We start from the raw sequence: 21302 nt of genomic DNA, 5'->3' as shown, positions 1-21302 counted from the left end.
TGTGCAATGTAGGTAGGCAACTACCCTCTTGCAAAATAAGGAATGCCAAAAATTGTGATTCCTTATTTTGCGCAAGCATTTAGGGGCATATGTATCAAAAGATACATTTGCGATTCTCAAATAGCGATTTTTAGAGAATCGCTATTTGAGAATCGCAAAACGCTATGTATGTAGGATTTGCAAATAATTTTGCGAATCCTACATATTCCTATGGGCCTAAAGAATCGCAAATTGAGAATGCAATTTCAAGGTTGCCAGGGTGTCAAAAGGACACCCAGTTGCACCCCTGAAATGTTCATGTGTGCACATGTGGCATACAAGGGCATGTATGTGCGCCCCATGGCACTTTGAAAAATGCAAAAAAAGTTTATTTTTTTAAAGAAATCGTAAATTACCACCAACTTCAACTTGGTGGTAATTTGTGATTTCTTAAGGAGAAATTGTACAACTTGTGTACTTTTTACATTGCAGAATAAGGAATTGCAAATTTTGCAATTCCCTATTTTGAGACGGCCTTTTGGGATGATACATCTTTTTCTGAGAATTGGCCCGTTTGCGAACGGGAAATGGGCTTCATACATATGCCCCTTAGAGAATCGCAATTTGCGATTCCCTAAATGCTATGCTCGTAGGCATCGCAAATTGCGATATTGCCTTAAGGAATCGCAAATTACCACCAACTTCAAGTTGGTGGTAATTTTTCCTTTAACAAATGACTTTTTGGCTTTTTTTTTAAAATGCACACGCAATTTGCGAGTACCTCATGGTTATTCGCAAATTGCGTGCGCAAATCCCATTCATTCCTATGGGCCTCTTGGCCCATAGGAATGAATGGGAAGGTATTCCTTGATTGCGAATCTCAATGTGCGATTTGCAATTAAGGAATATTAAGGAATCACAATTATTATTTCAATTCCTACATTCATTCCATTTTGCGAGTCCTTAATAGTAATTCGGTAAAAATCGCTATTAAGGACTCACAAAACTGACTTTACCTACATCTGGCCCTTAAGTGCCAGAATTCGGGAAGTTTCCTTCTAAAGTGAAAGCATGAAGATTTTCAGAATGACTCTTAGAAACAAATGACCCCTAGAAGATGCATTTATGACGTCTATGTCCTGTATCTTCACACTGTGCTTAGCATGGGCAGAAAAGGGACTGGGCAGGCTGAACCTAGGCCTTCAGCTGAGATATGACAACCCTTCCAGTAACTCCAGGTGCTCAGATCCAGCTGTTCTTTAACATGAAGCACAAGCCTTGTCCTGTTCTTCATGGCCGGTCGAGAGCTTCATTGAAGCCCATTGTGAAAGGATGCAGGCCTTGCTTTCTTCATGGTCCTGATTCACGGAGAGATAACTAAAGGCTTATTTGCAGGTTTCACAGGCGAGCTACTTACATATTCCATACCTGGAAGAGGAAAGTGTCTGCTGGGAAGGTGCACACTTTTATATCTTATTAGTTAACCCACAAAATGTGTGGCACTTGAGAATTTGTTTATATTTTACAAAAGCAGAGTTCGCTCTCCTTATGTGTGGGTTTCAGACCGGGTATTTGGCATCGCTTTGACTGCGGCGTCCTGAAGATTGCTTGGGGTGGAGCTGCAGAAGATTAATACGGGCACGTGTAAAGTTTTAGAAGGTCATCCTTTGTTCCTGAAGACAAAATAACTATTTGCTCAGTGATTTAGAAGTAAAAATCCAGCAACATCGAGTCAGTAATTTATGGATTTCACAAATAAAAACTGGTGTTTTGCTGAACTGAGCTACCCAAGAGTTCAGAGTGCGGGCAGAGCTGTGCCACCCGCCTCTGTGTGAAATCTGGAGCCCAGGATGAAGCAAGACCTCCACAGAAGACCTATGGCTAACGGTGGGGACCTGTCTCCAAACATTATCTAGAGGCCACAGTGAGGGCACAACTTCAGAAAAAACTAAAGTCTGTGGTATGGACAGGACACAGTGTCCAGAGTGAGGGGGGAACTTGAAGAGAGCCCCACTGTAGGAGGCTGGCTCAGTGAATGGTACACACTTACGTAAGTATAGCATCCTGCACTAATCCAGGCAACCCTTATGGTGATTTTAATGGTCTTAGACAACCTTAGAAAGCTATCCAAGTGCTAGCTTTGGAGAGCGGCCTTCACACTTAGTCCAGAAGGAGTGTAAAGCAGCTTGTTTTACCAGAACTAATATTATAGTGTAGATTAAACAAAAAAGAAACACACAGTGCAGTTATAACAAGCATTGGCATAGCCAATAGGTCTCGCCTTTGGGACCTTATAAGGGTTTAGTTATCCAGCATAATATCCTTGGTGCAACAACATTAACTATTGCATGGCTAAACACTTATAAGGTCCCAAAGGCGAGACCTATTGGCTATGCCAATGCTTGTTTGCTTAGTTGTCCGGTGTGAGGCACCGCTTTGAGGCAGAGCGAGGCGGACCTGTTAATCGTTCTATAGCTCACTGGCATTTGGCTTGGAGTTTCAGTGTTTGGGTTTTGAAAAATAAGACATGCAGATCAGAAAACACATCCATGGGAAGAGGCATGTGTTGCTACAAGAAAGGAGCAGAGGGAGGTTTTTTTCCTACTATTTATTGTATGCATTTTAAAGCTCCCACCATAAACATCAGTGTATCGGTCTTTCCAGAATCCACCATTTTATATCACACGTAGCTGAAATGCTTTTGGAACAGCGACAAAAACTCAGCATTGTGGAGTAAGCAGTAGATCGTGACATGTAACTACTGCAATTTCCTTTTTCAGAACCTCGTTTAACCTTTCCTATTGCTGAATTACCCAGCGACACAGAAACCGTCCAAAGACTGCCACCTGCTGGTGACATGAATGCAGATCACATGAACACCATGATGGACGTACTGCTGAGCGCAACTGCCTTCAAGCTGTCTCTGACACACGGAGTAGAAATCGGCTTGTGTGATACGACATGAAAGAAATCGCTGAAAGACCTGACTGTGCTACTGCTTGCACCGAGACTTCAACGCTCCTCTCCGCTCGACGTGGCGCCCGCCTTTCACAATATTTAACAAGACATGTTTCTTGAACATGCTTGCTGCTTTCTCAGCAGAACCCGGCCCCTGAGATGAAGACTCTGCTACTTCTGCTGCCTCTTAGGAACCAGATGGCGCAAGCACCCGCTGCCTGTGGTACCAAGCCAGCTCTCGAAGAGTTGTAAAACAGTGACTGCTTCCACTACAACACACAGCTGCAAGCCAGGGAATGACTTCACTAGCTCCTCGATGTGCATGTGCACGCACGTGGTCGCCCAAGCATCTGCAGACATGATATACTTGAACAAGCACAAGGGCGTGTGCGCGCCTCTCGCGGCAGCAGGGGGAGGGGGGAGAGAGGCGCGATTCACTTGCGGGAGCGATAATTGCTACCATATGGCGGCACTCGCTCCCGCAAGTGAATCTCCACACGTGCACGTGTTGCCATTGAAGGCAACGGAACGCGTGCACGTCTTTGGCTGAAAAGCCAAAGCATCGACAAAGGTCTTTTTGCCTATGTAGCGCATTCGCGCTGCGTAGGCGAGACCTAAAAATAGTTCTATTTATTATACACACTCACTAACGCATTGGTATATCTCCTACCTGGAGATATCAACACAATACACACAATACTTCAATTGTAAACAGGTAAGTAAGCCCATACACACAGTGGTCTCCAGGGGGAGACCAAACCATATACTAAACAAGTGGAATGTGAACTGCGACCAAAGTTGGGACTTGGATCAGGAAACTCAGAAGTGCTGGGGACACAAGAAACTACCCAAGGTAATTACCCAGGAGCCCCACAGGGTCTGTGGGAAGAGTGGAAACACAGCCACGTACTCAATGCAAGTGAACAGGAAAGTCACGGTTGCAGTTTTCAAGAAGAAGGACACTTCCCAGCAGACCCTGAAGAAGTCTCGTGAAAGAAGGAAGGTTAGCGAGTCACCCCACCCGTGGATACCTCAGGAACCAGGATACCGACACCAGGGAAGCCGGGTGCATAGGTGCAAAATGATGTCGGAAACTGCCGTAGACCACAATGGAGGACTTCAGGAAACATGCCATTGGAGAAGAAGGTGAAAAACTACGGTGGAATCCAAGGGTGAATTCTTGAAGAGAAGAACCTGCAAGCAGTGGGGACAGAGTCTATGCTACTCAGAGGTAGCACGGAAGAGCAATGACCAGTGATGCCAGAAGATGCAGGAGTGATGACGGTGAACTTGTCACCAGGTGATGGTGTGCAAGAGCTGTTCATGAGTTGTACCACATAAGAAGTCGAGATCCAGGGGTTTGGGGTTTGGTGGGAGCACCAACTAGCCTTGGCGGCAGCAACAGACATGGTAAATGATAATGGGGCAATGTTGGGACCAGCAAGGTCCAAGGGACTCCCCGTTTGCAGGAGAGACAGAGCAGGTCCTGGGCAAGCAGGGAGCACACTGAAGCTAAAGAAGACCCTCACGAGGACCCACAGGCCAAAGGAACAGGAGTTCCAAGTGAACCTTGAGCAGCTCACCAAAGATGCAGGCCCAAGGTGCAGAGGATGTGGTGAGGACAAAAATCTTGGCAGGAAGAGATGCTGGAGGCTGGAGCGTCTTCTAGCCCTAAGTTCTCCGGAGTACAGAACCAACATGCTTTGGGAATGGCAAGTCGGCGCGGTGCACATTGGTTCTATTATAAACAGAAGTCCTCATCTTCCGATCCACCCCTTCTGCATGGGACAACACCTGGAACCGCCACATCAACGCCGTGTCCTCCACATGCTTCAACGCCCTCCGCATACTTCGCAAGACCTTCAAATGGATCCCCCCGACTCTAGATAGACCGTCATGATGCATCATCACCAGCAGACGAGACTACGGAAATGCGCTCTATGCCGGAATCAACTAAACACTCTGTCGGAGGGATGGGCGGAAATGGAAACTAGGAGGCCGGAGTGTTGGTTGAATGGTGAGATTTTATTAAAGAATTTTACAAGGTATTTTATGGCTGTAGATGTCCACAGTATGGATGGTCCGGTGATTGTGGGATTTTAGCAGCACAGATGGTCAGGTGGCTGAGATCTGGGGTAAATTGTCCTGTTATCGCTCTCCTCTTCATCGCCCATGTCTGGTGTCAGCCGTCCTGGAAGGCTCAAAAAGAAGGAAAGAGCGGTCAGTGGACTGTATGGTCTCTTACAAGGTTTACAGTCACCACACCCGAAGTGCACCAGGACACAAACAAAAATAAAGGAAAAAAAATAACTAGCGAGCAAACTTATGCTTGAATCCTCCTTCTACCGAGGAAATATCGCCTACTTTAGGCTTCTTTTTCCAGAGCGCAAGGGTGGCTGAGTTACGGGACTTCCTCTCCTTTTCACTACAGCCGTCTGGATCCCCTCGCACACTCTCCATAGGGGAAAACAGTTTTGAGGCAATTGCCAATACAGGACTAAAGTTTATGGAGTGACACGAGAATGAGGGGGTAAGTGCAGGGATGGTGCGAATATGCGGCCGTCAGGGTATGACTAGAAAGGGTGGTGCCCCAAGTTACTTTCCGCCCCGGTGCTACCTTCCACCCCTCCTTCTCCTGTACGACCACGCACTGCGTCTTGCGGCGGCTTCTCAGCATCCTCCGGGGGGCGTCCACCAGTCCTCGGACCAGCTCTCCATGTCCTGCCCGTTAGCCTTGATTCCGCTGATCCATTGGCCCGAACTCTGTGGCGTCTTCCAGGTTCCTCCTTCTGCTGCCTTTCAGCGCCCCCCCCCCTTAAAGTTGGTTGTCCCGCCTTATCCAGATGGTTCCTTCCTCGCCATTCGTTGGGTTTCTCGTCCTTTTCCTCGGTTTCCTGTGGAGAGGAGGAAGGGGTTTTAATTAACTCTTTGGGTCCCTCATTGATATTCCGACAGAATGCAGAAGAGAGGGGTGAGTCCTCGTCCTTATCCGGAACCGTTTCCTTAAACACTCCTCTTCAAACTCCAGACCGTCCAGAACACCGCAGCCAGACTCGTCCTCGACAGCCCATGACATGACCACATCACCCAACACCTACGCTACCTCCACTGGCTCCGCATCGAAAAAAGAACAACCTTCAAACTGCTCACACACGCCTACAAAGCCCTCCATAACACCGGGCTCCAATACCTCAACGAACGAATCTCCTTCCACTTCCCCAAGAGAAACCTCTGCTCAGCCAACCTCTCCCTTTATGCCCACTGGTCTGTTGAGGTCCTGAAAAAAGCACAGTCACAGATGACGAATAGGACTTGTGGAACAGCGAGACCAGGAGCCGCAGGAGTCTTCCTTGGTGCAGTCTTGGTGCCAGGCGAAGTCCAGTTGCCCAGACCATCGAAGATGAAGTTGTTCGGGTTTGAATCTTGTCCCACGATGAATCTTAACAGCCACCCACAGGTAAGCCCTTAAGTACCCTAGGGAAGGGTTGGAACGATTCAAGGGTCCCTCCCCGGAGGAGCCCCCCAGTGCATGGAAGCATACCCCCAGCACATGGCCAAAATATGTATCAAAATGGCTGACCGCACTTACAAAGTCTGGAGAATCTCACACTTATAACTTAGAACCCTACCTTGATATTTGAAAGGCCTGCCTTAAGGGTGACTTATAGGTTTTAAGTGCAGTAACCTCAGATATAAGGTATATCTGTCGTAAGTGGTGCTAGCACCAAGTTACACAGGCTGCAATGGCAGACCAGTAGTCACAGTTTGAGTGGTCTCCCATGGGTGTCATAATACATGCTGGAGAAATGTGGCTCAATCGAGGAGGCATACCCAGAAGCAGAGGTCAGACCCGGGACCAGGGTTCAAATCCCGACGCGGCAGGGTCTTGAGCCCAAATGTCCACGGACTCGATAATTCTCGCTTCGGTGCCTACTCGAATCACGGGTTCACACTCTGCAACTCTGGGCAATAGCTTGCTTAATCTCCACTACGGCCCCCCCGCGGCGGGATCCCTGGCTTACACCTTGGGGATGCCCAGTACGGGTTATCTCACAGGGAAAAAGCCAGGACGGGTTCCCAAAGCAAGCGTCTTGAGACCTTGCGGTGATAAGGCGCTATATAAGAACCTTTGACATGACATGACATGACAACCCATGGGGGACCCCAGGTTTACCTATGCCCTGGGTACCTGGGTACCATATACTAGAGACTGACATGGGTACACCAGTTGCAATTTGAGAAGGTACAAAAGTACTTACCATAGTCCAATTTAGGGAGAAAGTACAGTGACTTGGGTCCTGATTAGCAGGATCCCAGTCAGACTAGTCATAAAACAGAATAACACCAGCAAAAAGTGGGGATTACCATGAAAGCAGATCTGCCTCTCTCCAGGTGGGACCTAGAATGCAAAGCTTGACCCTCACTGCCCCTGTCTGCCTCTCTCCAGGTGGGACCTAGATTGCAAAGCTTGACCCTCACTGCCCCCTGTCTGCCTCTCTCAGGTGAGACCTAGAATGCAAAGCTTGACCCTCACTGCCCCCGTCTGCCTCTCTCAGGTGAGACCTAGAATGCAAAGCTTGACCCTCACTGCCCCCGTCTGCCTCTCTCTGGTGAGAACTAGAATGCAAAGCTTGACCCTCACTGCCCCCATCTGCCCCTCTCAGGTGAGACCTAGAATGCAAAGCTTGACCCTCACTGCCCCCATCTGCCTCTCTCAGGTGAGACCTAGAATGCAAAGCTTGACCCTCACTGCCCTCTGTATGCCTCTCTCAGGTGAGCCCTAGAATGCAAAGCTTGACCCTCACTGCCCTCTGTATGCCTCTCTCAGGTGAGACCTAGAATGCAAAGCTTGACCCTGACTGCCCCCGTCAGCCTCTCTCAGGTGAGACCTAGCATGCAAAGCTTGACCCTCACTGCCACCCGTCTGCCTCTCTCAGGTGAGACCTAGAATGCAAACCTTGACCCTCACTGCCCCCCGTCTGCCTCTCTCAGGTGAGACCTAGAATGCAAAGCTTGATCCTCACTGCCCCGTCTGCCTCTCTCCAGGTGGGACCTAGAATGCAAAGCTTGACCCTCACTGCCCCCCGTCTGCCTCTCTCAGGTGAGACCTAGAATGCAATGCTTGACCCTCACTGCCCCGTCTGCCTCTCTCAGGTGAGACCTAGAATGCAAAGCTTGACCCTCACTGCCCTCTGTATGCCTCTCTCAGGTGAGCCCTAGAATGCAAAGCTTGACCCTCACTGCCCTCTGTATGCCTCTCTCAGGTGAGACCTAGAATGCAAAGCTTGACCCTCACTGCCCTCCGTCTGCCTCTTTCAGGTGAGACTTAGAATGCAAAGCTTGACCCTCACTGCCCTCTGTATGCCTCTCTCAGGTGAGACCTAGAATGCAAAGCTTGACCCTCACTACCACGTCTGCCTCTCTCAGGTGAGACTTAGAATGCAAAGCTTGACCATCACTGTCCTCCGTCTGCCTCTCTCAGGTGGGCTCTACAATGCAAAGCTTGACCCTGACTGCCCCCGTCAGCCTCTCTCAGGTGAGACCTAGCATGCAAAGCTTGACCCTCACTGCCACCCATCTGCCTCTCTCAGGTGAGACCTAGAATGCAAACTTTGACCCTGACTGCCCCCGTCAGCCTCTCCCAGGTGAGACCTAGAATGCAAAACTTGACCCTCACTGCCCCCCGTCTGCTTCTCTCAGGTGAGCTAGAGAATGCAAAGCTTGACCCTCACTGCCCCTGTCTGCCTCTCTCCAGGTGAGACCTAGAATGCAAAGCTTGACCCTCACTGCCCTCTGTCTGCCTCTCTCAGGTGAGACTTAGAATGCAAAGCTTGACCATCACTGTCCTCCGTCTGCCTCTCTCAGGTGGGCTCTAGAATGCAAAGCTTGACCCTCACTGCCCTCTATATGCCTCTCTCAGGTGAGACCTAGAATGCAAAGCTTGACCCTCACTGCCCTCTATATGCCTCTCTCAGGTGAGACCTAGAATGCAAAGCTTGACCCTCACTGCCCCCGTCTGCCTCTCTCAGGTGAGCTCTAGAATGCAAAGCTTGACCATCACTGCCCCCCGTCTGCCTCTCTCAGGTGGGCTCTAGAATGCAAAGCTTGACCCTCACTGCCCCCCGTCTGCCTATCTCAGGTGAGACCTCGAATGCAAAGCTTGACCCTCACTGCCCCCCTCTGCCTCTCTCAGGTGAGCTCTACAATGCAAAGCTTGACCCTCACTGGCCCCGTCTGCCTCTCTCAGGTGAGACCTAGAATGCAAAGCTTGACCCTCACTGCCCCCCTCTGCCTCTCTCAGGTGAGACCTAGAATGCAAAGCTTGACCCTAACTGCGTCCCGTCTACCTCTCTCAGGTGAGACCTAGAATACAAAGCTTGACCCTCACTGCCCTCTGACTGCCTCTCTCAGGTGAGACCTAGAATGCAAAGCTTGACCCTCAGTGCCCCCGTCTGCCTCTCTCAGGTGAGCTCTAGAATGCAAAGCTTGACCATCACTGCCCTCCGTCTGCCTCTCGCAGGTGAGCTCTAGAATGCAAAGCTTGACCCTCACTGCCCTCTATATGCCTCTCTCAGGTGAGACCTAGAATGCAAAGCTTGACCCTCACTGCCCTCTATATGCCTCTCTCAGGTGAGACCTAGAATGCAAAGCTTGACCCTCACTGCCCCGTCTGCCTCTCTCAGGTGAGACCTAGAATGCAAAGCTTGACCCTCACTGCCCCGTCTGCCTCTCTCAGGTGGGCTCTAGAATGCAAAGCTTGACCCTCACTGCCCCCGTCTGCCTGTCTCAGGTGAGTCCTCGAATGCAAAGCTTGACCCTCACTGCCCCCGTCTGCCTCTCTCAGGTGAGCTCTAGAATGCAAAGCTTGACCCTCACTGCCCCCTGTCTGCCTCTCTCAGGTGAGACCTAGAATGCAAAGCTTGACCCTCACTGCCCCCCTCTGCCTCTCTCAGGTGAGACCTAGAATGCAAAGCTTGACCCTCACTGCGTCCCGTCTACCTCTCTCAGGTGAGACCTACAATGCAAAGCTTGACCCTCACTGCCCTCGTCTGCCTCTCTCAGGTGAGACCTAGAATGCAAAGCTTGACCCTCACTGCCCCTGTCTGCCTCTCTCAGATGAGACCTAGAATGCAAAGCTTGACCCTCACTGCCCCCCTCTGCCTCTCTCAGGTGAGACCTAGAATGCAAAGCTTGACCCTCACTGCGTCCCGTCTACCTCTCTCAGGTGAGACCTAGAATGCAAAGCTTTACCCTCACTGCCCCCGTCTGCCTCTCTCAGGTGAGCTCTAGAATGCAAAGCATGACCATCACTGCCCCCCGTCTGCCTCTCTCAGGTGGGCTCTAGAATGCAAAGCTTGACCCTCACTGCCCCCCGTCTGCCTGTCTCAGGTGAGACCTCGAATGCAAAGCTTGACCCTCACTGCCCCCGTCTGCCTCTCTCAGGTGAGCTCTAGAATGCAAAGCTTGACCCTCACTGCCCCCGTCTGCCTCTCTCAGGTGAGACCTAGAATGCAAAGCTTGACCCTCACTGCCCCCCTCTGCCTCTCTCAGGTGAGACCTAGAATGCAAAGCTTGACCCTAACTGCCCTCTATATGCCTCTCTCAGGTGAGACCTAGAATGCAAAGCTTGACCCTCACTGCCCTCTGACTGCCTCTCTCAGGTGAGACCTAGAATGCAAAGCTTGACCCTCACTGCCCTCTGACTGCCTCTCTCAGGTGAGACCTAGAATGCAAAGCTTGACCCTCACTGCCCCCCGTCTGCCTCTCTCAGGTGAGCTCTAGAATGTAAAGCTTGACCATCACTGCCCTCCGTCTGCCTCTCGCAGGTGAGCTCTAGAATGCAAAGCTTGACCCTCACTGCCCTCTATATGCCTCTCTCAGGTGAGACCTAGAATGCAAAGCTTGACCCTCACTGCCCTCTATATGCCTCTCTCAGGTGAGACCTAGAATGCAAAGCTTGACCCTCACTGCCCCGTCTGCCTCTCTCAGGTGAGACCTAGAATGCAAAGCTTGACCCTCACTGCCCCCGTCTGCCTCTCTCAGGTGAGCTCTAGAATGCAAAGCTTGACCCTCACTGCCCCCGTCTGCCTCTCTCAGGTGAGACCTCGAATGCAAAGCTTGACCCTCACTGCCCCGTCTGCCTCTCTCAGGTGAGACCTAGAATGCAAAGCTTGACCCTCACTGCCCCCCGTCTGCCTCTCTCAGGTGAGACCTAGAATGCAAAGCTTGACCCTCACTGCCCCCCTCTGCCTCTCTCAGGTGAGACCAAGAATGCAAAGCTTGACCCTCACTGCGTCTCGTCTACATCTCTCAGGTGAGACCTAGAATGCAAAGCTTGACCCACACTGCCCCCTGTCTGCCTCTCTCAGGTGGGCTCTAGAATGCAAAGCTTGACCCTCACTGCCCCCGTCTGCCTGTCTCAGGTGAGACCTCGAATGCAAAGCTTGACCCTCACTGCCCCTGTCTGCCTCTCTCAAGTGGGCTCTAGAATGCAAAGCTTGACCCTCACTGCCCCCCGTCTGCCTCTCTCAGGTGAGACCTAGAATGCAAAGCTTGTTCCACACTGCCCCCCTCTGCCTCTCTCAGGTGAGACCTAGAATGCAAAGCTTGACCCTCACTGCCCCCGTCTGCCTCTCTCAGGTGAGCTCTAGAATGCAAAGCTTGACCCTCACTGCCCCCCGTCTGCCTCTCTCAGGTGAGACCTAGAATGCAAAGCTTGACCCTCACTGCCCCGTCTGCCTCTCTTCGGTGAGACCAAGAATGCAAAGCTTGACCCTCACTGCGTCCCGTCTACCTCTCTCAGGTGAGACCTAGAATGCAAAGCTTGACCCTCACTGCCACCCATCTGCCTCTCTCAGGTGAGACCTAGAATGCAAACTTTGACCCTGACTGCCCCCGTCAGCCTCTCCCAGGTGAGACCTAGAATGCAAAACTTGACCCTCACTGCCCCCCGTCTGCTTCTCTCAGGTGAGCTAGAGAATGCAAAGCTTGACCCTCACTGCCCCTGTCTGCCTCTCTCCAGGTGAGACCTAGAATGCAAAGCTTGACCCTCACTGCCCTCTGTCTGCCTCTCTCAGGTGAGACTTAGAATGCAAAGCTTGACCATCACTGTCCTCCGTCTGCCTCTCTCAGGTGGGCTCTAGAATGCAAAGCTTGACCCTCACTGCCCTCTATATGCCTCTCTCAGGTGAGACCTGGAATGCAAAGCTTGACCCTCACTGCCCTCTATATGCCTCTCTCAGGTGAGACCTAGAATGCAAAGCTTGACCCTCACTGCCCCCGTCTGCCTCTCTCAGGTGAGCTCTAGAATGCAAAGCTTGACCATCACTGCCCCCCGTCTGCCTCTCTCAGGTGGGCTCTAGAATGCAAAGCTTGACCCTCACTGCCCCCCGTCTGCCTATCTCAGGTGAGACCTCGAATGCAAAGCTTGACCCTCACTGCCCCCTCTGCCTCTCTCAGGTGAGCTCTAGAATGCAAAGCTTGACCCTCACTGGCCCCGTCTGCCTCTCTCAGGTGAGACCTAGAATGCAAAGCTTGACCCTCACTGCCCCCCTCTGCCTCTCTCAGGTGAGACCTAGAATGCAAAGCTTGACCCTAACTGCGTCCCGTCTACCTCTCTCAGGTGAGACCTAGAATACAAAGCTTGACCCTCACTGCCCTCTGACTGCCTCTCTCAGGTGAGACCTAGAATGCAAAGCTTGACCCTCAGTGCCCCCCGTCTGCCTCTCTCAGGTGAGCTCTAGAATGCAAAGCTTGACCATCACTGCCCTCCGTCTGCCTCTCGCAGGTGAGCTCTAGAATGCAAAGCTTGACCCTCACTGCCCTCTATATGCCTCTCTCAGGTGAGACCTAGAATGCAAAGCTTGACCCTCACTGCCCTCTATATGCCTCTCTCAGGTGAGACCTAGAATGCAAAGCTTGACCCTCACTGCCCCGTCTGCCTCTCTCAGGTGAGACCTAGAATGCAAAGCTTGACCCTCACTGCCCCGTCTGCCTCTCTCAGGTGGGCTCTAGAATGCAAAGCTTGACCCTCACTGCCCCGTCTGCCTGTCTCAGGTGAGTCCTCGAATGCAAAGCTTGACCCTCACTGCCCCCGTCTGCCTCTCTCAGGTGAGCTCTAGAATGCAAAGCTTGACCCTCACTGCCCCCCGTCTGCCTCTCTCAGGTGAGACCTAGAATGCAAAGCTTGACCCTCACTGCCCCCCTCTGCCTCTCTCAGGTGAGACCTAGAATGCAAAGCTTGACCCTGACTGCGTCCCGTCTACCTCTCTCAGGTGAGACCTACAATGCAAAGCTTGACCCTCACTGCCCTCGTCTGCCTCTCTCAGGTGAGACCTAGAATGCAAAGCTTGACCCTCACTGCCCCTGTCTGCCTCTCTCAGATGAGACCTAGAATGCAAAGCTTGACCCTCACTGCCCCCCTCTGCCTCTCTCAGGTGAGACCTAGAATGCAAAGCTTGACCCTCACTGCGTCCCGTCTACCTCTCTCAAAAGAGACCTAGAATGCAAAGCTTTACCCTCACTGCCCCCGTCTGCCTCTCTCAGGTGGGCTCTAGAATGCAAAGCTTGACCCTCACTGCCCCCCGTCTGCCTGTCTCAGGTGAGACCTCGAATGCAAAGCTTGACCCTCACTGCCCCCGTCTGCCTCTCTCAGGTGAGCTCTAGAATGCAAAGCTTGACCCTCACTGCCCCCGTCTGCCTCTCTCAGGTGAGACCTAGAATGCAAAGCTTGACCCTCACTGCCCCCCTCTGCCTCTCTCAGGTGAGACCTAGAATGCAAAGCTTGACCCTAACTGCCCTCTATATGCCTCTCTCAGGTGAGACCTAGAATGCAAAGCTTGACCCTCACTGTCCTCTGACTGCCTCTCTCAGGTGAGACCTAGAATGCAAAGCTTGACCCTCACTGCCCTCTGACTGCCTCTCTCAGGTGAGACCTAGAATGCAAAGCTTGACCCTCACTGCCCCCCGTCTGCCTCTCTCAGGTGAGCTCTAGAATGTAAAGCTTGACCATCACTGCCCTCCGTCTGCCTCTCGCAGGTGAGCTCTAGAATGCAAAGCTTGACCCTCACTGCCCTCTATATGCCTCTCTCAGGTGAGACCTAGAATGCAAAGCTTGACCCTCACTGCCCTCTATATGCCTCTCTCAGGTGAGACCTAGAATGCAAAGCTTGACCCTCACTGCCCCGTCTGCCTCTCTCAGGTGAGACCTAGAATGCAAAGCTTGACCCTCACTGCCCCCGTCTGCCTCTCTCAGGTGAGCTCTAGACTGCAAAGCTTGACCCTCACTGCCCCCGTCTGCCTCTCTCAGGTGAGACCTCGAATGCAAAGCTTGACTCTCACTGCCCCCGTCTGCCTCTCTCAGGTGAGCTCTAGAATGCAAAGCTTGACCCTCACTGCCCCCCGTCTGCCTCTCTCAGGTGAGACCTAGAATGCAAAGCTTGACCCTCACTGCCCCCCTCTGCCTCTCTCAGGTGAGACCAAGAATGCAAAGCTTGACCCTCACTGCGTCCCGTCTACCTCTCTCAGGTGAGACCTAGAATGCAAAGCTTGACCCACACTGCCCCCTGTCTGCCTCTCTCAGGTGGGCTCTAGAATGCAAAGCTTGACCCTCACTGCCCCCGTCTGCCTGTCTCAGGTGAGACCTCGAATGCAAAGCTTGACCCTCACTGCCCCTGTCTGCCTCTCTCAAGTGGGCTCTAGAATGCAAAGCTTGACCCTCACTGCCCCCCGTCTGCCTCTCTCAGGTGAGACCTAGAATGCAAAGCTTGTTCCACACTGCCCCCCTCTGCCTCTCTCAGGTGAGACCTAGAATGCAAAGCTTGACCCTCACTGCCCCCGTCTGCCTCTCTCAGGTGAGCTCTAGAATGCAAAGCTTGACCCTCACTGCCCCCCGTCTGCCTCTCTCAGGTGAGACCTAGAATGCAAAGCTTGACCCTCACTGCCCCGTCTGCCTCTCTTCGGTGAGACCAAGAATGCAAAGCTTGACCCTCACTGCGTCCCGTCTACCTCTCTCAGGTGAGACCTAGAATGCAAAGCTTGACCCTCACTGCCCTCGTCTGCCTCTCTCAGGTGAGACCTAGAATGCAAAGCTTGACCCTCACTGCCTCCGTCTGCCTCTCTCTCAAGTGGGCTCTAGAATGCAAAGCTTGACCCTCACTGCCCCTGTCTGCCTCTCTCTCAGGTGGGCTCTAGAATGCAAAGCTTGACCCACACTGCCCCCTGTCTGCCTCTCTCAGGTGGGCTCTAGAATGCAAAGCTTGACCCTCACTGCCCCCGTCTGCCTGTCTCAGGTGAGACCTCGAATGCAAAGCTTGACCCTCACTGCCCCTGTCTGCCTCTCTCTCAAGTGGGATCTAGAATGCAAAGCTTGACCCTCACTGCCCCCGTCTGCCTCTCTCAGGTGAGACCTAGAATGCAAAGCTTGACCCTCACTGCCCCCCTCTGCCTCTCTCAGGTGAGACCAAGAATGCAAAGCTTGACCCTCACTGCGTCCCGTCTACCTCTCTCAGGTGAGCTCTACAATGCAAAGCTTGACCCTCACTGCCCCCCGTCTGCCTCTCTCAGGTGAGACCTAGAATGCAAAGCTTGACCCTCACTGCCCCCCTCTGCCTCTCTCAGGTGAGACCAAGAATGCAAAGCTTGACCCTCACTGCGTCCCGTCTACCTCTCTCAGGTGAGACCTAGAATGCAAAGCTTGACCCTCACTGCCCCTGTCTGCCTCTCTCTCAGGTGGGCTCTAGAATGCAAAGCTTGACCCACACTGCCCCCTGTCTGCCTCTCTCAGGTGAGACCTAGAATGCAAAGCTTGACCCTCACTGCCCCCGTCTGCCTCTCTCAGGCGGGCTCTAGAATGCAAAGCTTGACCCTCACTGCCCCGTCTGCCTCTCTCAGGTGAGACCTAGAATGCAAAGCTTGACCCTCACTGCCCTCGGTCTGCCTCTCTCAGGTGAACTCTTGAATGCAAAGCTTGACCCTCACTGCCCCCCCCGTCTGCCTCTCTCAGGTGGGCTCTAGAATGCAAAGCTTGACCCTCATTGCCCCCGTCTGCCTCTCCCAGGTGAGACCTAGAATGCAAAGCTTGATCCTCACTGCCCCCGTCTGCCTCTCTCAGGTGAGACCTAGAATGCAAATCTTGACCTTTACTGCCCTCCGTCTGCCTCTCTCAGGTGAGACCTAGAATGCAAAGCTTGACCCTCACTGCCCTCTGTATGCCTCTCTCAGGTGAGCCCTAGAATGCAAAGCTTGACCCTCACTGCCCTCTGTATGCCTCTCTCAGGTGAGACCTAGAATGCAAAGCTTGACCCTCACTGCCCCCGTCTGCCTCTCTCAGGTGAGACCTAGAATGCAAAGCTTGACCCTTACTGCCCTCCGTCTGCCTCTCTCAGGTGAGACCTAGAATGCAAAGCTTGACCCTCACTGCCCCGTCTGCCTCTCTCAGGTGAGACCTAGAATGCAAAGCTTGACCCTCACTGCCCTCGGTCTGCCTCTCTCCAGGTGAGACCTAGAATGCAAAGCTTGACCCTCACTTCCCCCGTCTACCTCTCCCAGGTGAGACCTAGAATGCAAAGCTTGACCCTCACTGCCCTCAGTCAGCCTCTCTCAGGTGAGACCTAGAATGCAAAGCTTGACCCTCACTGCCCCGTCTGCCTCTCTCAGGTGAGACCTAGAAGGCACAGCTTGACCCTCACTCCCCTCGGTCTGCCTCTCTCAGGTGAGACCTAGAATGCAAAGCTTGACCCTCACTGCCCCCCGTCTGCCTCTATCAGGTGAGACCTAGAATGCAAAGCTTGACCCTCACTGCCCCCGTCTGCCTCTCTCAGGTGAGACCTAGAATGCGAGGCTTGACCGTCACTGCCCCCGTCTGCCTCTCTCAGGTGAGACCTAGAATGCAAAGCTTGACCCTCACTGCCCCGTATGCCTCTCTAAGGCGAGCTCTAGAGTACAAACCTTGACCCTCACTGCCCCCCCCGTCTGCCTCTCTCAGGTGAGACCTAGAATGCAAAGCTTGACCCTCACTGCCCCGTCTGCCTCTCTCAGGTGTGACCTAGAATGCAAAGCTTTACCCTCACTGCCCCCGTCTGCCTCTCTCAGGTGAGACCTAGAATGCAAAGCTTGACCCTCACTGCCCCCGTCTGCCTCTCGCAGGTGAGACCTAGAATGCAAAGCTTGACCCTCACTGCCCCTGTCTGCCTCTCTCAGGTGAGCCCTAGAATGCAAAGCTTGACCCTCACTGCCCCGTCTGCCTCTCTCAGGTGAGACCTAGAATGCAAACTTTGACCCTGACTGCCCCCGTCAGCCTCTCCCAGGTGAGACCTAGAATGCAAAGCTTGACCCTCACTGCCCCCCGTCTGCTTCTCTCAGGTGAGCTCTAGAATGCAAAGCTTGACCCTCACTGCCCCTGTCTGCCTCTCTCCAGGTGAGACCTAGAATGCAAAGCTTGACCCTCACTGCCCTCTGTCTGCCTCTCTCAGGTGAGACTTAGAATGCAAAGCTTGACCATCACTGTCCTCTGTCTGCCTCTCTCAGGTGGGCTCTAGAATGCAACGCTTGACCATCACTGTCCTCCGTCTGCCTCTCTCAGGTGGGCTCTAGAATGCAAAGCTTGACCCTCACTGCCCTCTATATGCCTCTCTCAGGTGAGACCTAGAATGCAAAGCTTGACCCTCACTGCCCCCGTCTGCCTCTCTCAGGTGAGACCTAGAATGCAAAGCTTGACCCTCACTGCCCCCTTCTGCCTCTCTCAGGTGAGCTCTAGAATGCAAAGCTTGACCCTCACTGCCCCCGTCTGCCTCTCTCAGGTGGGCTCTAGAATTCAAAGCTTGACCCTCACTGCCCCCGTCTGCCTGTCTCAGGTGAGACCTCGAATGCAAAGCTTGACTCTCACTGCCCCCGTCTGCCTCTCTCAGGTGAGCTCTAGAATGCAAAGCTTGACCCTCACTGCCCCCCGTCTGCCTCTCTCAGGTGAGACCTAGAATGCAAAGCTTGACCCTCACTGCCCCCCTCTGCCTCTCTCAGGTGAGACCAAGAATGCAAAGCTTGACCCTCTCTGCGTCCCGTCTACCTCTCTCAGGTGAGACCTAGAATGCAAAGCTTGACCCTCACTGCCCTCGTCTGCCTCTCTCAGGTGAGACCTAGAATGCAAAGCTTGACCCTCACTGCCCCTGTCTGCCTCTCTCAGATGAGACCTAGAATGCAAAGCTTGACCCTCACTGCCCCTGTCTGCCTCTCTCTCAAGTGGGCTCTAGAATGCAAAGCTTGACCCTCACTGCCCCTGTCTGCCTCTCCCTCAGGTGGGCTCTAGAATGCAAAGCTTGACCCACACTGCCCCCTGTCTGCCTCTCTCAGGTGAGACCTAGAATGCAAAGCTTGACCCTCACTGCCCCCGTCTGCCTCTCTCAGGTGGGCTCTAGAATGCAAAGCTTGACCCTCGCTGCCCCCGTCTGCCTCTCTCAGGTGAGACCCAGAATGCAAAGCTTGACCCTCACTGCCCCGTCTGCCTCTCTCAGGTGAGACCTAGAATGCAAAGCTTGACCCTCACTGCCCCCGTCTGCCTCTCTCAGGTGAGCTCTAGAATGCAAAGCTTGACCCTCACTGCCCTAGGTCTGCCTCTCTCAGGTGAGACCTAGAATGCAAAGCTTGACCCTCACTGCCCCTGTCTGCCTCTCTCAGGTGAGACCTAGAATGCAAAGCTTGACCCTCACTGCCCTCGGTCTGCCTCTCTCAGGTGAACTCTTGAATGCAAAGCTTGACCCTCACTGCCCCCCGTCTGCCTCTCTCAGGTGGGCTCTAGAATGCAAAGCTTGACCCTCATTGCCCCCGTCTGCCTCTCCCAGGTGAGACCTAGAATGCAAAGCTTGATCCTCACTGCCCCCGTCTGCCTCTCTCAGGTGAGACCTAGAATGCAAAGCTTGACCCTTACTGCCCTCCGTCTGCCTCTCTCAGGTGAGACCTAGAATGCAAAGCTTGACCCTCACTGCCCTCTGTATGCCTCTCTCAGGTGAGCCCTAGAATGCAAAGCTTGACCCTCACTGCCCTCTGTATGCCTCTCTCAGGTGAGACCTAGAATGCAAAGCTTGACCCTCACTGCCCCCGTCTGCCTCTCTCAGGTGAGACCTTGAATGCAAAGCTTGACCCTTACTGCCCTCCGTCTGCCTCTCTCAGGTGAGACCTAGAATGCAAAGCTTGACCCTCACTGCCCCGTCTGCCTCTCTCAGGTGAGACCTAGAATGCAAAGCTTGACCCTCACTGCCCTCGGTCTGCCTCTCTCCAGGTGAGACCTAGAATGCAAAGCTTGACACTCACTTCCCCGTCTACCTCTCCCAGGTGAGACCTAGAATGCAAAGCTTGACCCTCACTGCCCTCAGTCTGCCTCTCTCAGGTGAGACCTAGAATGCAAAGCTTGACCCTCACTGCCCCCGTCTGCCTCTGTCAGGTAAGACCTAGAATGCAAAGCTTGACCCTCACTCCCCTCGGTCTGCCTCTCTCAGGTGAGACCTAGAATGCAAAGCTTGACCCTCACTGCCCCCCGTCTGCCTCTATCAGGTGAGACCTAGAATGCAAAGCTTGACCCTCACTGCCCCCGTCTGCCTCTCTCAGGTGAGACCTAGAATGCGAGGCTTGACCGTCACTGCCCCGTCTGCCTCTCTCAGGTGAGACCTAGAATGCAAAGCTTGACCCTCACTGCCCCGTATGCCTCTCAAAGGCGAGCTCTAGAGTACAAACCTTGACCCTCACTGCCCCCCCCGTCTGCCTCTCTCAGGTGAGACCTAGAATGCAAAGCTTGACCCTCACTGCCCCGTCTGCCTCTCTCAGGTGTGACCTAGAATGCAAAGCTTTACCCTCACTGCCCCCGTCTGCCTCTCTCAGGTGAGACCTAGAATGCAAAGTTTGACCCTCACTGCCCCCGTCTGCCTCTCGCAGGTGAGACCTAGAATGCAAAGCTTGACCCTCACTACCCCTGTCTGCCTCTCTCAGGTGAGCCCTAGAATGCAAAGCTTGACCCTCACTGCCCCCGTCTGCCTCTCTCAGGTGAGACCTAGAATGCAAACTTTGACCCTGACTGCCCCCGTCAGCCTCTCCCAGGTGAGACCTAGAATGCAAAGCTTGACCCTCACTGCCCCCCGTCTGCTTCTCTCAGGTGAGCTCTAGAATGCAAAGCTTGACCCTCACTGCCCCTGTCTGCCTCTCTCCAGGTGAGACCTAGAATGCAAAGCTTGACCCTCACTGCCCTCTGTCTGCCTCTCTCAGGTGAGACTTAGAATGCAAAGCTTGACCATCACTGTCCTCCGTCTGCCTCTCTCAGGTGGGCTCTAGAATGCAAAGCTTGACCCTCACTGCCCTCTATATGCCTCTCTCAGGTGAGACCTAGAATGCAAAGCTTGACCCTCACTACCCTCTATATGCCTCTCTCAGGTGAGACCTAGAATGCAAAGCTTGACCCTCACTGCCCCCGTCTGCCTCTATCAGGTGAGCTCTAGAATGCAAAGCTTGACCATCACTGCCCCCCGTCTGCCTCTCTCAGGTGGGCTCTAGAATGCAAAGCTTGACCCTTACTGCCCTCCGTCTGCCTCTCTCAGGTGAGACCTAGAATGCAAAGCTTGACCCTCACTGCCCCCGTCTGCCTCTCTCAGGTGAGACCTAGAATGCAAAGCTTGACCCTCACTGCCCTCGGTCTGCCTCTCTCCAGGTGAGACCTAGAATGCAAAGCTTGACCCTCACTTCCCCCGTCTACCTCTCCCAGGTGAGACCTAGAATGCAAAGCTTGACCCTCACTGCCCTCAGTCTGCCTCTCTCAGGTGAGACCTAGAATGCAAAGCTTGACCCTCACTGCCCCCGTCTGCCTCTCTCAGGTGAGACCTAGAATGCAAAGCTTGACCCTCACTGCCCTCGGTCTGCCTCTCTCAGGTGAACTCTTGCATGCAAAGCTTGACCCTCACTGCGCCCCCGTCTGCCTCTCTCAGGTGGGCTCTAGAATGCAAAGCTTGACCCTCATTGCCCCCGTCTGCCTCTCCCAGGTGAGACCTAGAATGCAAAGCTTGATCCTCACTGCCCCATCTGCCTCTCTCAGGTGAGACCTAGAATGCAAAGCTTGACCCTTACTGCCCTCCGTCTGCCTCTCTCAGGTGAGACCTAGAATGCAAAGCTTGACCCTCACTGCCCTCTGTATGCCTCTCTCAGGTGAGCCCTAGAATGCAAAGCTTGACCCTCACTGCCCTCTGTATGCCTCTCTCAGGTGAGACCTAGAATGCAAAGCTTGACCCTCACTGCCCCCGTCTGCCTCTCTCAGGTGAGACCTAGAATGCAAAGCTTGACCCTTACTGCCCTCCGTCTGCCTCTCTCAGGTGAGACTTAGAATGCAAAGCTTG

The 21302-nt window shown here is 53.1% G+C and overlaps 1 protein-coding gene across 5 annotated transcripts in view; it reads left to right on the top strand.

Annotated features, from left to right (window-relative positions):
* SPAG17 (sperm associated antigen 17) overlaps positions 1-21302 on the top strand; it is a 1244773-nt gene that overhangs the window by 928495 nt on the left and 294976 nt on the right. The gene's annotated exons all lie outside the window — the stretch shown is intronic.

Source organism: Lissotriton helveticus, chromosome 8 (genome assembly GCF_964261635.1).
Source record: "Lissotriton helveticus chromosome 8, aLisHel1.1, whole genome shotgun sequence".
In the NCBI taxonomy this organism is placed as follows: domain Eukaryota; kingdom Metazoa; phylum Chordata; class Amphibia; order Caudata; family Salamandridae; genus Lissotriton; species Lissotriton helveticus.
The sequence above is the reverse complement of the archived record's forward strand: the minus strand, read 5'-3'. Positions and strand labels throughout refer to the sequence as shown.